The 16,466-nt window shown below is 37.4% G+C and overlaps 1 pseudogene; it reads right to left on the bottom strand.

The window, feature by feature from the left end:
• Positions 1 to 8,291: 8,291 nt before the first annotated feature.
• On the bottom strand, positions 8,292 to 9,286 carry LOC124523496 (olfactory receptor-like protein OLF3; annotated as a pseudogene).
• Positions 9,287 to 16,466: the final 7,180 nt, after the last annotated feature.

Here is a 16,466-nt window from a genome sequence, read left to right as displayed (position 1 = left end):
GGGTTGTAACAGTCATGGCACTAATCTTTGTTGAATATAAGAATGTTATGGGCTGAACTTGTCCCCTCCAAATTCATATGTCGAAATCTTAACTCTCAGAACCTCAGACTGTGACAATATTGGAGGCAGGGTCTTTAAAGAGGTGATTAAGGTAAGGTGGGCCCTAATCCAATGTGACTGGGGTTCTTCTAAGAAAAAATTAAGAAACACACATGCAGGGAGGGAAGACTATATGAAGACACAGGGAAAAGACACCCACCTACAGAAAAGACAGAAGCCTCCAAGGAAAGTAACCTTGTCAAGACCTTGATCTCAGACTTCTAGAATCTGGAATTGCAAGAAAATATATTTCTGCTGTTGAAGCCACCCAGTTGGTGGTACTCTGTAACTGCCGTTCTTACAGTGAATTAATGAAACTACAGAATGAGATAATAGTTAACAAACACTTCAAAAATGAAAACTCCCCTAATACAAAGTAATATTGCCCAAATTTACAATAACACAAGTAATGCTGATACCCATACCTATAGGCACTGATTTTTCTTTTAAAAGTTGTTTTCTGTACAAGAGGTTAGAGAGATGGAACACCTTGCCCCAAATCACCCAGGGATTTAGGGATTTAGATCTAGCCTCCTCCAGAATCACCATGCTTTTTTGAATCATAGGTTTTGTAGAACACCTATTTTTTTAACAATATTTTTATTTTGTGTAAATCATTGTTAATAACAAGAGAAACATTATATTTAATTTTTTAATTTTTGTTTGTTTTTTTGAGGGAAAGAGAGAGCATGCATGAGCAAGCGGGGGGTGGGGTGGGCAGCAGAGGAAGAGAGAAAGAATCTTAAGCAGGCTCCACACCGAACACAGAGCCCAATATGGGGCTTGATCTCACAACCATGAGATCAGAACCTGAGCTGAAATCAGGAGTGAGATGCTTAACAGACTGAGCCACCCAGGCATCCCAAGCATTATATTTAATATGCCTAACTTTATTAAAAATCTCCCAAGTAACAACACAATATCTCCACCCACTGGTACATAAAACTCTCTCTTGTATCACAGTAAAATCAAGTAAAAGTTTTTGTGTTTTTAAAATGTCTTTGTTGTACAGTTATAGCTTCTGATTTTTAAGAAAATCAAAGTCGAAATAGAATTTTTTTTTGCAAAAAATAATGGTAAACTCTTTAGTGAGACTTTATCTGATATATACACCTTCTGCAGAAAATAGGAGTCAGAAACTCACAGAGTAATATAGCTTTATGGAAGTGTTTCCCATATATATATCTGGGAAGTGGTTGGTTTAGGAAGTTCTGGAAGGTAGAGGTTCTCCTGGGACATGCCCTGTCTTCTCACCACTAGAAATAAAACATTGTAGAAGCAGTGTGGGACAGTGGGTCAGAGTACAGTTTCTAGAACCAGATTAACCTGAATCCCAATGGAGAAAAGTCAAAGGATCTTGGTAACTATTTTGAGTTCTCAGACATGTTTCCTCATGATATTTGTCACAGTAAGAAAGTGATTGCAGAATCTGAAGTAGGTTTTAAAAACCTAAGAAAAGACTTCTGTTTCTAGCCAAGACAGAGAAAGAGGGATTGGATTTATCCTTGCACCTGAACAACTACAGGTGAGGGCAAAACATACAAAACAACAATTTTCACTGGATATCAGGCAATGAAGGACAGGGATCCCTGAGATATGGTGTTTCTTTTGATCTTAGGGACTTTTAAATCCCTAGGGATCTTAGGGACAATTAAGAGAAACCTGGAGTTTCTATGTTACATTACCAGGGACAAGGAAAGGCGTTTCATTATTCTGAATTATAAAGGGTTCAATTAATGGAGAATACAGAACAAGCATAAATATTTGGGTGCTTAACAACAGAGCTTCAGAACACGTGAAGCAAAAACTGACAGAAATGCAAGAAGAAATAGACAAATCCACAGTTAGACATTTTAATACCTGTCTCTTAATAGTTGATAGAACAAGCATAAGTAAGGGAAGAGTAAGGAATCAGTAAGGAAACTGAAAACTTGAACATTATCAACCTTGACCTAATTGACATTTATAGAATATTCCAATCAACAACAGAAAATACATTTTTTTCAAGTGTGCATGGAACACTTATCAAAATGAAGTATGTGAAGAGATAAAAACAAGTTTCCATAAGTCACAATGATTCAAGTCAATGAAATATGTTAATGAATGATCAAAGTGCCTCATAACTCTAACAGAGAGCTTAGATGAGGGAGGGCCACATGATCTAGCCTAAGCCAATTCAAGCCCATCTCTGAGACTTTTCTGCTGGAGCTGGCAGACAAGTCAGGATTTTGTCTCTCATGTCATAATGCATATCTGGGGCCTCCAAGTTTACTTTTTGTACCTCATGGAGGAAATCTATGAGCCATAGAATAGAATAAGGCCACAGAGAAAAGCAAGCCTGAAAGGAAAAAACAAAAAGATAGACATACTTCAAAACACTCTGGATTCTAGATTCAGCTATTCAGACACCAACTCGGGACTATATTCCACAGTTATAGTATTTCATTTACTTACTTGTCAGTTTTGCTTATATCAATTTTTTTCGACTTTATTACTTTAAACTGTAACTATCCTAACTATAATAGTAACATTATGGCTCTGTGAGATTTTCACGTCTTCCAGCTAAATGTTGATCCACACAGCTGATATCCCAAGAGGGGTGTCCTTGTTTAAATTTACAATGCCTTTGGAATCAGACAAGCCACATTTGCACCAAATCCAGGCACTAAGTGTAGATTGCTAGCTGTCTGAACTCACACGAGTTATATATATGTGAAATTCAACCTCTTCCTCTGTACTATGTGAATAATCATTTCCATATTTTGAGGAGAGGTGTCAACATAAACTTACTAGACTTAGGAGGCCTCTAAAATTTATAAGTTGTAAGTTTAGCACAGGTGCCAGCAAAGATTGCTCTGTTCTTTCAGATTTTTGTGAATTTGATTTAAATCCTATTTTATAGACTGATGGGAATTTGAATATCCCCTATAAAACTTCCTAGATATTTGGGTTCCCAAAAAGTGAATAAGCATGTGTGAACAGTGCTATCATATAGAACCCCACAAAACATAGCCATTTAGTAAATACACACACACATACACATATAGATACATATATATGTATATATATAGCTGGCCAGGTGTTTGGGCTGCTCAGAGGGGCTTGACGAAGTATCACAGCACTGCCATCAGGCACATGGCCAGGAACATAATAGACTCTCCAGTGACTCAGGTCCCAAGGCAGGATGAACTCATTCAGCAACATTCTATTGTCTACACCCATGAGATTATACAGGCCCCAAAATAGGTGTGGGAACCAATTGGGCAGAAGGATTTACTTAGATAGAGTAGGTCAAAGTAGACAAGGTCCATGAATGGACACCAAAACAGTCAAAAACAGATGAGGCAGGCATCAAGTCCATAGTTAATTAACCTTAGGCTACTTGTCTTCTGCCTTTGTGCTTATGATTCACTTGTGAATAATTGTGCCCAAACAAGAAATAGTTCTCTATAGATAGACCCGTGTTTCTTAATCTTTTATTCACTATTTTCCACCTCAGGAAACTTTTCAGGTATCTTTTTTTAACCACCCACACCCCATGAAATTTTAACCACACAGATATATAGTGTATATGTACCATGGCCCTTTAAAGAACCATAACCATTGCAATAATGAAGATATTTACCCCCGCCAAAAGGACCAATTTTTGCCCTCTTGGGGATGATATTCCCCCCATTAAGAAGGCACGAGACAAAATTTGTTCTTTGTTGCCAAAAATCAGAGGTATGTTCTTGAAACACTTTGCTGGCAACTACTTTTGTGTCAGACTCCTCACATTGCTCTGGGTGGACTAGGTAACAGTTCTAAAACATTTTTTAGAGAGTCAAGGAGGAAAGAACGTGGGGGAATATGGGAAATATGCTCTATCAGAAAAAAAACGATAGTAGCTGACAGCTACCAAGTATTTTTGTGTGTCAGACATTTTACTAAGTGCTTTACATATAATTTTTCATTCCATCCACTCAGACTTCTCTAGGGGGTTATTATTCTTCAGGTTATGGAAAATAAAGCTGAGTCTTATTTAAGTTTTGTAATTTTTTCCAGGATTGCACTTGTTTAATATCCTGTTGCACTTTGATGAGGAAGATAGACAAGGCTCAAAGGAGTCAGGGAGTAACGTGTATATAATTGATAAAAGAAATGTTCTATCAGATGGGGGGAACTGATATTGAAGATATGACTTCACCAAGAGCAGCCTAACCCACATCACAATCCCAGACTTTACCCTGTACTACAAAGCTATAATCATCAAGACAGTATAGTACTGGCACAAAAACAGACATATAGACCAATGGAATAGAATAGAGAATGCAGAATTGGACCCAAATGGATGGCCAACTAATCTTTGACAAAGCAGGAAAGAGTATCCAATGGAAAAAAGACAGTCTCTTTTGCAAACGGTGCTGGGAGAACTGGACAGCAACATGCAGAAGAATGAAACTGGACCGCTGTCTTATGCCATAAACAAAAATAAACTCAAAATGGATGAAAGACCTAAATGTGAGACAGGAAACCATCAAATTCCTAGAGGAGAAAATAGACAACAACCTCTTTGACCTCAGGTGCAGCAACTTCTTACTTGACATGTCTCCAAAGGCAAGAGAAATAAAAGCAAAAATGAACTATTGGGACCTCATCAAGATAAAAATTTCTGCACTGCAAAGGAAACAATGAACAAAACTAAAAGGCAGGCAACAGAATTGGAGAAGATATTTGCAAATGACATATGTGATAAAGGGTTAGTATCCAAAATCTATAAAGAACTTACCAAACTCAAACACCCAAAAAACAAATAATCCAGTGAAGAAATGGGAAGACATGAACACTCTTCCAAAGAAGACAACCAAATGGCTAATGTAGATGGCTAATGGCTAATACTTCTTATATGCAGAAGTTGAGAAACTTCACAGAAGACCATGGGGAAAGGGAAAAGAATATATATATATATATATATATATATATATATATATATAGTTACAAACAGAGAGGGAGGCAAACCATAAGAGACTTTTAAACATGGAGAACTGAGGGTGGAAGGGAGTGGGGGAATGGGGGGTAGGGGAAAATGGGTGATGGGCATTGAGAAGGACACTTGTTGGAATGAGCACTGGATGTTGTGAGTGATGAAACATAGGAGTCTACTCCCGAAGCCAAGAGCATACCATAAACACTGTAGGTTAGCTAACTTGACAATAAATTATATTAAAAAAAAAAAAAAAGCAGCCTAACCCAATGATGGAGCTGAAAGGACAACCAAACCATATGGACACTGACTTGGTAGTGTGCAACTATATTTAACAGGGGCAGGTTTAGATCTGAAAATGCTGCACTTTAATGAAATGAGTGGGGAGACACCTGATGGCCCCATGTGTCAGGATAAGGGACAGTAGAATGAAAGCTTCAGCTTGAATATAAAAGAATGTGTTCTTACAGACTAGTCACTGTAGTTAAATTCTTCAAGGTCTAAGAAGTAATACAAATCATCCAATTTGTATTCAACAGATGCCGAAGATGGTGCTCAATACATGATTCATCTCTTCCATTTATCCATTAGTAAGGAGTCCTTAGATCTTAGGTAATTGAACCTAAGTGACTTAGAGAAATTAGATGCTTTATGAAATGGAAACTCAAATGAGAACTACTTCATCTTCTCTCAGAAGCCTTCACCTATACGACCCCCATTCCACATCCAGAAGAAAAAAATATCCCTTCTTTCCTTGAATTTTCAGAGCTCTTTCTGTGCATACCTTGTGTTATAATTTTACCTTTTTATACTATTTCTTCTATAATAGTGTAAAAAACTAGAGCCCAGAGGCCAAATTTGACCCACTGCCTATTTTTGTATAGCCCACAAGAAGAAGATGTGTTTTACATGTTTTAAATGGTTTAAAAGAATATTTTAATAACTTATAAAATTCAAATTTCAGTGTTCATAAACTAAGATTTATTGGTACTAGCCACACTCATTCTTTTATGTGTTGTCTATGGCTGTTTTAGTGCTGCAATGGCAGAGTTGAGTAGCTGTGATGTAGACTGCATGGTCCCCAAAGCCTAAAATATTTACGAACTGGTCAATTACAAAAAGTTTCCCAACCCCTGTCCTACAATACTACTTCCTGAGCAATGGCCATATCTAAACACTACTTTTATACCCTCAATGCCTACAGCAGTGTCTTCAACAAAGTTGATACAGAATGATCATGTGTGACTTTATTTTAGAGAAGGCTAAGAACAAAGATAAAGTTGGTCATATCAGAGGGAAAATTTGACCATTATGACCCTGTAATTTATACTGCATGAAATTCCAGAGAATGGCATCCACAGCTAATGGGGCACGTTCTCCTAGACCCCACATGGGTTTTAACCTTCACCGTTCCCACACCTCTTAGTCCTGCCTTTCCTCTTCTACATTCTCTGCAATGGGCACCTCTTCTTGTTTCACAGAGAAAACAGGTGTCAGTGAAAACCCTTCATCTCCTGATCATTAACTCCCAAATACAAATCAACCAGATATGAATTAAAGACTCAACGGAGAGACAAAGGGACAAAAGGAGGGCACGATTTTGAGGTTCTTGAAGAAAGTCAGAAGATTCACAATTATCATATTATTTCTCCTCTATCTCCCACAAATTCCATTTAATCATTTCTCCCCCTTTTATTTTACTGAGGTTTATTGTCAGAGGTGAGGTACACTCACAGATGATGCTAACTCACTAAATTTACAAAGGTTGAGTAGGGCCTTGTGTTTGTGTGTTTGAGCTGGGGGATATACAAGAAGGCTTTTAATATGGAGACTTGAAAGTAACATCTGCACAGCAGACTGACCTATCCTGATAACCCCAAATCCACATCAAAGCTGCATTATTTTTCTTATTTTTTATTTTTTTTGTAGGGGAGAGTGGGCAGAGGGAGGGAGAAAATCTTTTTTTTTTTAATGTTTCATTTATTTTTGAGAGAGAGACAGAGCATGAGTGGAGGAGGAGAAGAGAGAGAGGGAGACACAGAATCCAAAGCAGGGTCCAGTCTCTGAATTGTCAGCACAGAGCCCCATGCAGGGCTCAAATCCATGAACCGTGAGATTATGACCTGAGCCGAAGCTGGACACTTAACCGACTGAGCCAGCCAGGCGCCCCAAAGGGAGGGAGAGAATCTTAAGCAGGCTCTGTTCCCAGTGCAGAGCCCAACTTGGGGCTCAATCTCATGACCATGAGATCATGACCTGAGCCAAAATCAAGAGTTGGAGATTCAACCAAGTGAGCCACCCAGGTGTCCCTAAGCTGCATTATCTTTCACTGACTGCCTAAGGAAACTGTTTTTCTTACATGAACTATGTCTTTGATGTTTTATACATTTATCTCATTGCTTATTTGCTTATTTTATTTCTAAAGTTTCAGAGAAAAAGTTCACTGAATTTTCAGAATTAGAGAATTTTTACCTTTGAATGAATGCTGATGTATACACAATAAATTAGCAGTAACTAGATCTCAGATTTTTCTTAGCCAATAATGTCATTGTCTACAAACAACACTTGGTTATAACCTTATCAGGGTAAAACAAAAATTTTAGTTGATATTTCTCCACTCAATTATTATCTCCACTCAATTATTTCCATTACTCAGATAGTCTTTATATCCAGTAGTAGGTCTAGCACAAAAAATCTTCATCAGCTTTGATAGCAACTTTCTTCTTCGAACAATGACTCAATTACTGAATATGGCTACATATACTTATATTTTAAGTGAGTCTTCAAATTGACAATGATTTTGTTCCCAATGGAAATATGATAATCTTTTACAAAATGTGGATGAATAAAAACCTGTGTTCCAAGGTAAGACTCATGAATAGGTCACTGATCACAATGTGACTAATCAAAACAGTAAATTGCATTGTCTTCAATTACTCTCAGTAATTGTAAATGGTAAATGCTATTGTCTCAATTACTGCATATGAATGAAAACTGAGTAAGGGTGAGAAGTTCACTCCTCTACTCCACTGAACACGCTGCTGTGACATAAAAATATACCCACAGCCCACACCCCAACCCAACCACTCAACCTCCTACCTAGCATCACCAGGACATGTATCATCATCTCCTTCCTGGTTGCTAGGACAATGCAGGTGATGCCTGCCATATCTGAGTTAAGTGAAAGAACTCACAGGCAAAGCTCCTTTCTCTAACTAATGCTCAGGATTCACCAAGTTGCCAGTTTTGATGTTAATCCAGATAACTGCCCTAGTAGTTTCTGCCAGGCCCCCTTCACCTCCTTATTCCTTACACTATAAATCATAGGGTTCAACATGGGTGTCAAAACGGCATAGAAGAGAGAGATCAACTTCTCCTGAAGAATAGAGGGGCTGGAGCGGGGCTGGATGTAAGTGAAAATGGCCATGCCATAGCACAAGACAACCACTGCGAGGTGAGACGCACAGGTGTGGAAGGCTTTCTTTCTTCCCTCTCTGGACTGGATCTTCAGGATGGTGGAGATGATCTGGATGTAGGACAAGAGGACCAGGCAGAAGGGTGTCATCAGCAGAACAATGCTAGAAACCATGATTATGATCTCATTGGAGGAGGTGTCCACACAGGCCAGTCTGACCACAGCTAAAATTTCACATGATATGTGATCAATATACTTGTTTGTGCACATGGGCAGCTGAAAGGTGATGGCAGTATGAATGAGAGAGTTGAGAGAACCACTGACCCAGGATGTGATGGCCAACCTAGTACAGAGCCCTCCATGCATGATGACGGAGTATCGCAGGGGGTCGCACACAGCCACATAGCGGTCGTAGGCCATCACTGCCAGTAGAACAAACTCAATCCCACCCCAGCCTAGAGAGAAAAATAACTGGGCTGCACAGCTCACAAATGGGATTGCTTTATGTTCTGCAAGAAGATGCACTAACATCTGAGGAATGATGCTTGTGGCATAAGAGACATCAACAAGGGAGAGGTTGGTGAGAAAGAAGTACATGGGAGTGTGGAGTCTGCTGTCCAGGCAGATCAGAGCAACAATAAGGAAGTTTCCCAGCACTGTCACCAAGTACATGACTAAGAACAAAACAAAGAGAAAGACCTGCACATACAAGTCACTGGACAGGCCGAGGAGAATAAATTCTCTCACCCATGTCTGGTTATCTGTTTCCATTAAAAACATGTGAGAATCATTAATCTGCAAAAGGTCAGAGATAAGAGAATCTGTTGAATCAAAGAACCATTTTAGTGAATACATACTGTATGCAATTGGCTAGCCTTTACCAGATGTTTCAGACTATTCGCAGGCCAAGATGGAAGGTTTTATCCCAACATATCCACTCTGCATCAGAATCAGGCCAGAATCTTCATAAGGACAGGAAGTGGTCTCAGGGAGACCCTGTTAAAGCCTGGAGATAATGTAGTGCAATTCTAGGAGCTCACATCTTACAAACTTACCTCAGATTCCAGAGCAAGTAGAGTTTGGTAGGTGACAATGGTAGGTAAAGTGATAAACAATGAAGAAAATTTGGTTGGAAAGTTTTTTAAAGCTACTTTACATATGTCAACTAATCCCATCATAATGAAAAATGGTACATTTATTACAAAAGGAAATATTGGGAAAAGTCAGATCCTTGTGGAAAGATCTGGAATCAGAGAACCTAGATTTTAAAAATTGATTTTATTTATTATTTATTTACAGCTATGCGATTTGGGCTAGGTGACAAGCTTTTATACATGAAACAGAGGCATATCATCCCACTCACAAGTACATTTAAGCTCAAACGTAGGTAACTTATGAGGAAAGTACTTTGAGAACCATTACTAGTAGTAGAGGAAGTATTAGTAGTAACATGACCTCTGCCTTGGAGTAGATAAGGTAGCAAACATTATTTTCTCCACACATCCCCTCCACAAATTCAAACATAAATAAAATTGGAGGCAATCTTCCACAAAACTGAAGGTTCAGGAATGGACGGGAGGGCTTTGAAGACTTTTTGTTTTTTGTTATTGCCCTTAATCCTCTTGGCCTTTGGTCTCTCAGCCCTCAGTGGGATCAGAAAGGGAAAAGTATTGTAATGGTATCTTGTTCTTTTTATTTTTCTCTTTTCAATTTACCGCTACTAATCATTTAACCTTTGTAGGTGGGCTCAAAAGAAAGCAAAGAAGACTTGATACAGAGAGGAAAGAAACACAAATGTTTAAGGATTCTTCTTCATTGTCCAAGGCAGAAAAGAAAGTATGAATTCGCATAGATGTACATTGGAATGGAGTTTCCTCCTATTTCCCCCTGAAGGAAGTGCTTTTTCAGTAGAACTAATTTGTTATTATTATGTCATTTTTGAACATTAAAAAGGGATACATAAGATTTAAAAAATATTTTGAATCACTGCCTGCTCACAACTTCCCTTTTCTTGTAGCCTACAACATAAGGGAAAATAGTAACTAAAGGCAGCAAGAGAGATTGAGGGCAGAAATAGCTGCCCGCCCATCCCAAAACCCACACAGATATCAGATTAGGGTCATTGAGCAGAAAGATGAAGACTATCTATGCTTTAATTCTCTTACCTCTTAAACAACAAAACAGAACAAGTAGTCCCAGGAACACCCTACTCATTCATGATTCAGACACATGCATTTTCATAAATTTCTTTAATTACCTTCTCGAAACTTGATCCATTCTTTCAACAGTTCCTTCTTTCCTGCTTATCATAATACTTCCTCAACCACCCTTCACTTTGCTTTTCTTTAATCATGATTAGCCTGAGAAAATATTTACTTGCCTCAAAACCAGTGTTGAACAATTATTACAGTTAAGAGTCCTATTTTTCTCTCCCTCCAGTGTAAATTTGTTTGTGTTCTCTTCTCATTATTCATTACAACTTTGGCTACCTTACCTTTTTGCCAGGTACCTAATGCTCCTTTAATATACAATAAAATCTGAAAGGCAGTCAGCAAGGGGGCAGAATAGGACTTCGTCTCATCCCATGGATGCTCTAAATAAGCACCTACATACAGATCCATTCCAAGAGAAATCCAAAAAGGAGTGGGGCAACTCCTACTCATAGGATGACAGAAAATACCCACATCAAAACAGGTAGACACATTAGTGAGACATATCAGTGGCACAATCTCCACTACTAGTACAGTTCCTTACAACTGGGAGAGAACCCACAACTCCCAGCTTGTCTCTGAGGATTAAAGTAATTGGACCACATATCCAGCACCTTAATTTTTATGGCTGTCACTTGAGGGATGACTTCTTAGCTATGTGATCCAACAGGACTCAGCATTCAAGAGTCCCCCAGGTCCACAGAAAATAAAGAGACATTTATCTTACACATATACAAAAATAAACTCAAAATGAATTAAAGACTAAACTCTAAGGTTTAGAAACTCCTAGAAGAAATTATAGGGAAAACACCCCTGATATTGGTCTAGGCAATGATTTTTTTTAATTGACACCAAAAGCTCAAGCAACAAAAGCAAAAATAAACAAGTAGGATTACATCAAATTAAAAGCTTTTTTACAGCAAAGGAAACAATCAACAAAATGAAAGGGTAAGCTAGGGATTGGGAGAAAATATTTGCAAACCATATATCTGATAAAGGGTTAATATCCAAACTATATAAAGAATGCATATAACTCAATAGCAAAAGCAACAAATGACCAGATTTTTAAGATTAGCCAAGTCCTGAGCAGACGTTTTTTTCAAGAAGACATACAGATGGCCAACAGGCATATGAAAAGATATCTCAACATCACCAATAATCAGGGAAATACAAATCAAAACCACAATGAGATACCACCTTACCTATGTTAGGATGGCTATTATCAAATAATAAATAACAAGCGTTGGCAAGATGTGGAGAAAAGGGAACCCTTGTACATGTTTGTGGGAATGTGAATTGCTACAGCCAACATGGAAAGTAGTACGGTATTTCCTCAATAAATTGACAATAGAACTACCATGTGATTCGGCAATCCCACTTCTGGTATTTATCCGAAAGAAATGAACTCAATACCTTGAAGAGATATCTGCACTCCCATGTTCATTGCAGCATTATTCACAACAGCCAAGATATGAAAACAGTTAAGTATCTGTTGAATGGATAAAGAAATTGTGATATATATGCATACAATGGAATATTTTTCAGCCTTAAAGAAAAAAAAGATCCTGCCATTTGCAACAACCATGAAAGAACCTGGAGGTCATTACACTGAATGAAATGAGCCAAATACAGAAAGAGAAAAACTGCATGATTTCACCTATATGTGGAATCTAAAATGTCAAATACATAGAGAGAGTAGAAAGGTAGTTACCAAGGGAAGAGGAAATGAGGAGATGTCGGTTATAGGGCACAAAGTTGTAGTTTTTTTAGGATGAATTGGTCTTGAGATCTAATGTACATCATAATGACTATAGTCATTATGGAAATTTGCTAAAAGAATTGATTTTAGGTCCTTATCACACATACACATAAAAGGTAACTACATGAGAGAATATGTTAATTACCTCAAGAATAGTAGTCATTTCACTATGCATATGTATATAAAATCTTCATGTTGTACACCTTAAATACAATTTTTATTCTACAAAATAACAGACATACAGACAATAAACCCTAGTTTACATTCTTTGTGTTATTTCGTGCACATGCTCAACAAACCCCAAGCCACATCTCTCTATGTATGTTTTGAGTTTTATTTGTCTACTCAAAAACAAAGAATCCATGCTGCCTACTCAGGGCATCGTATTAAACAATATACCCCCGCGATTCCTCCTTGGACAAGAGCACTAATAAAACACAATATGTGATATGATAGATACCATTGAAATAGTCCATGAAAAATTATCTTCTTAAAGCACTGCCACTAATGCCTGAAATCTATTTGTTTTATTTTGATCACTGTCCTTTTAATGAAATGGTTAAAAATGAAATATTTTTTAAAATAAAATAATATGATATGGGAGTTTTATATGAAGTACCTAACCTTGTTGTAAACTGACCCTTGAAAATGAGTCATGTAAGAGTACAAAACTGTAAGTTTTGGTGTGAATGACACTGAAGTTGTGAGAAAAGTTAGGTCTGGACTACAGAGACAATTTTTTTTCATTTAAAATATTACCATTGTTGGACTCTAGCTAAAAGTACCTCCATGTATCTTCTCATAATACCCAGTAACTATCAGTTACTGCAGATAACAGGATAGAAATGTTCTTATCTCTATGACAAAGAAATTTAAAAAAAAAAAAGGTGTTGAGATTTCTCAAAAAATCCCTTTCTTTTACATGACACAATATACCTAACTTAAAAGTTAAATTTTAGTCAATCATTACAATCTTTCTTTAAGTAAAGCAAATTTGTTCATTGATCTTATGGAAACTGTTATATTTTCTGTATCATAAAAATTGAAATGAACAGGTTAAATGTTATTTTTCAATCTATCTCCATAAAGTGAACCACAATTATTTTTCCTATTTTTAATCTCCTACAACCTTATAACACCTTCAGCTGAAAATATCTGTCACTTGAACAAGATGAAGAGGGAAAAATTCTGATAATGCTTCCTGCTGATGTTAAAACCAGGACTGGTCTTTATCTCCATGGGGTGGATAAAATTTAACTTTGGTTTATTCCTGCCTCCCTTTATCTGAGTCTGTCTTCTAACATTTCATTTATGAACAAATACTTTCATCCCATCTCTAACTCTACATCAACGTCTGCCCTCCAGTAAAATGGCCCATGTTCTAAACTGCCCCTGCTTCTCCCCATCTTAAAAAGAATATCAACAAAGTCAAGATCTTAAATTAAATATATTTTTAATGGTAAATTCCCAGGCAGTGATTTTTAGTAATATTTGTTGTAAACATCTGGGTATTTTGAGTCTTAGAAATGAAGCATCTCCCAACTATTATAATTTACTTAAATTCTGACCAGTGGACCTCTCAGATGGGAGCCCTTTTCATTCTGACCTCCCTATAGTTCTGCAGTATGCCTGAGAGAAAGGGTATTGCCCTGAGTAGCAATTCTCAACATAAAGTACCCTTTTAGCCTTTCAGCACATCCTTCTCATATTCCTGCTCTAACTGTATTGATATAGCCTTGAGGAATTATGAGGACCTTCTTATCAAGAAAAAGATGAGTAACCTGACCCATACCATAGACAAATAAACCAAGGATGACAGGACTTTTCATATGTTGGTACACACAGACAGGCTCATCACTTGTGATTCCCTAGAGATGTCTTCAGATGCTGCTGTCCACATTTATTAATCTTTAGTTGCATTTAGTTTCCATTGCTACTTTATGGACCAACACTCCAAAATACTCAATTTTCCTTTGCAAGGAAGGAAGTATCCAGGGCTTGACACATGGGTATATTTGCCTATTCAACATTCAAGGCCACATTTAACATCTTACACCAGTGAGTATGTTATACATTTAAATCTATCTAATAATGTTTTCCATTTCTATTGACTGATGGCTTCATAAATTATCTCTTCCCCTTCCCCCACATTAGGAAGAGAGAACTATTGACTTGAAAAGATTCGAAGGAATGCACACTATAGGATTCTTCAGTATCTCAACTTCCAAGATTATATTTCAAAATAAAACCCCTTTCCACTATTCATGCCAATTCAAAGAGTGCATGGATGGACAAAACCTTGGATCAGCCTCAGAAATCCAACCTGAAATACAGTTAAGGTTTGTGGGTGATCCCCTTCTTTATATTTTCCCCCACTTATTACAGAGATGATGCTCTGTGGCTAAGAGATAAAATTCCAAACGCTTTTTCTCCCCTGAAAGTTTGCACATCATCTTTTGGAATACTCCCTTTGAGTTATAATCATATTTGGCCTTCTCATTGGAGTCCTCTATAGTCTTAGCAGAGACAGATTACAAGTCTTGAATTCAGAAGCAGAGCATATGAAGCTAACTCCCACAACCCACAGATATTCTTTCTTTCATGATGAGCATACTTTTAAACAAGTGGGTTATCAATAGAAATGGCACTTTAATTTAAAGAGAGTCCTCTAAAATGTGGCTGAGTAGTTGGTTGTTGCATCACTGACCATATCCAACACAGGCAGGCATATTTGCATCATCCCACTGTTTGGAAACAGATGATCCCAGGGCCACTTGGGAAGGTGATGTTTCAAAGATAATTTTTAACCCTGAGAAAGCAATCAGTTTTTCTTTTTGGTTCTTGTTATCTACTTAATACCTGGGTTTTGTTACCTGACTCTTCACATACACCGAGTCCAATTATTGAGGACCCAGTTTCTCCAACATGTGCAATCCTGAAATTCACCTTTTGTGATATATTTTATCATAACTTCATTCTGTAAATGCTAAGCTTCTTTATATGTCTCATCCTTTGTAGGAAACACGACTAGTACAGTACAAATCACTCAGTATACTATGTCTCCACAGTATAATTCCTCCAGCCCATTCTAGAGGAACCAACCCTGAGTCAGAAGACCTTATTTCTAGTCCCAGCTCATATTCTTGAGTCTATATCAATTTGAGAAATCCATTTAATCAGCTTTCTACCATTGAAAGGAAAATTCAAATACTTTGTATATATACTGTTAGAGAAATAACTAAGATTTTTTTTTTTGCATTTGCAGAGTGTAGTAACTTCCTTTGTTTATTTGCCTTTTTTTAAATCAAAATATTTTTTTAGGAATAGAATTTAGCAATTCATCACTTACATATAACACCCAGTGATCATCCCAACCAGTGTCCTCCTTAATGCCTCTCACCCCTTTAGCCCTTACCCCAACCCAATACCCCACCAGCAACCCTCATTTTGTTCTCTGTATTTAGGAGTCTCTTATGGTTTGTCTCCCTCTCTGTTTTTATATTATTTTTGCTTCCCTTCCCTTATGTTCATCTGTATTATATCTTAAATTCCACATATGAGTGAAATCATATGCTATTTGTCTTTCTCTGACTTGTTTTGCCTAGCATAATACACTCTAGTTCTATCCATGTTGTTGCAAATGGCAAGATTTCATTCGAGAAAATTTTTAAACAATTGACAATTTATCTTAACTGGAACTGTTACATACTCCTACTACATGTTCAAGAATATCAAATCCTAACGAATCACTTCACAGATCTAGGCTTGTTTCCTAAGTGTTTTTTGCCCAAAAGATGCAGAATTCATCCATAGGGACTCCACTTTTTAATTATTAATCAGTTGCTTCCTTCCATTCCTTGCCATCACTCTCTTTGTCTTTCTCTCTGTCAGGACGTACCTGCAGAATCAAGAACCCTTAGAAGAGAAATGTACCTGAGCCCCCAGCATTAGGAAGGCAGAACCACTTTTCTACACTTCTTATACTATTCAGAATGAGAAGATCACATCCGTGGATCACAC

This window comes from Lynx rufus, unplaced genomic scaffold (genome assembly GCF_022079265.1).
Source record: "Lynx rufus isolate CCGP_SWC_20201006 ecotype Redwood Valley unplaced genomic scaffold, mLynRuf1.p SCAF_4, whole genome shotgun sequence".
NCBI lineage: Eukaryota > Metazoa > Chordata > Mammalia > Carnivora > Felidae > Lynx > Lynx rufus.
The sequence above is the reverse complement of the archived record's forward strand: the minus strand, read 5'-3'. Positions and strand labels throughout refer to the sequence as shown.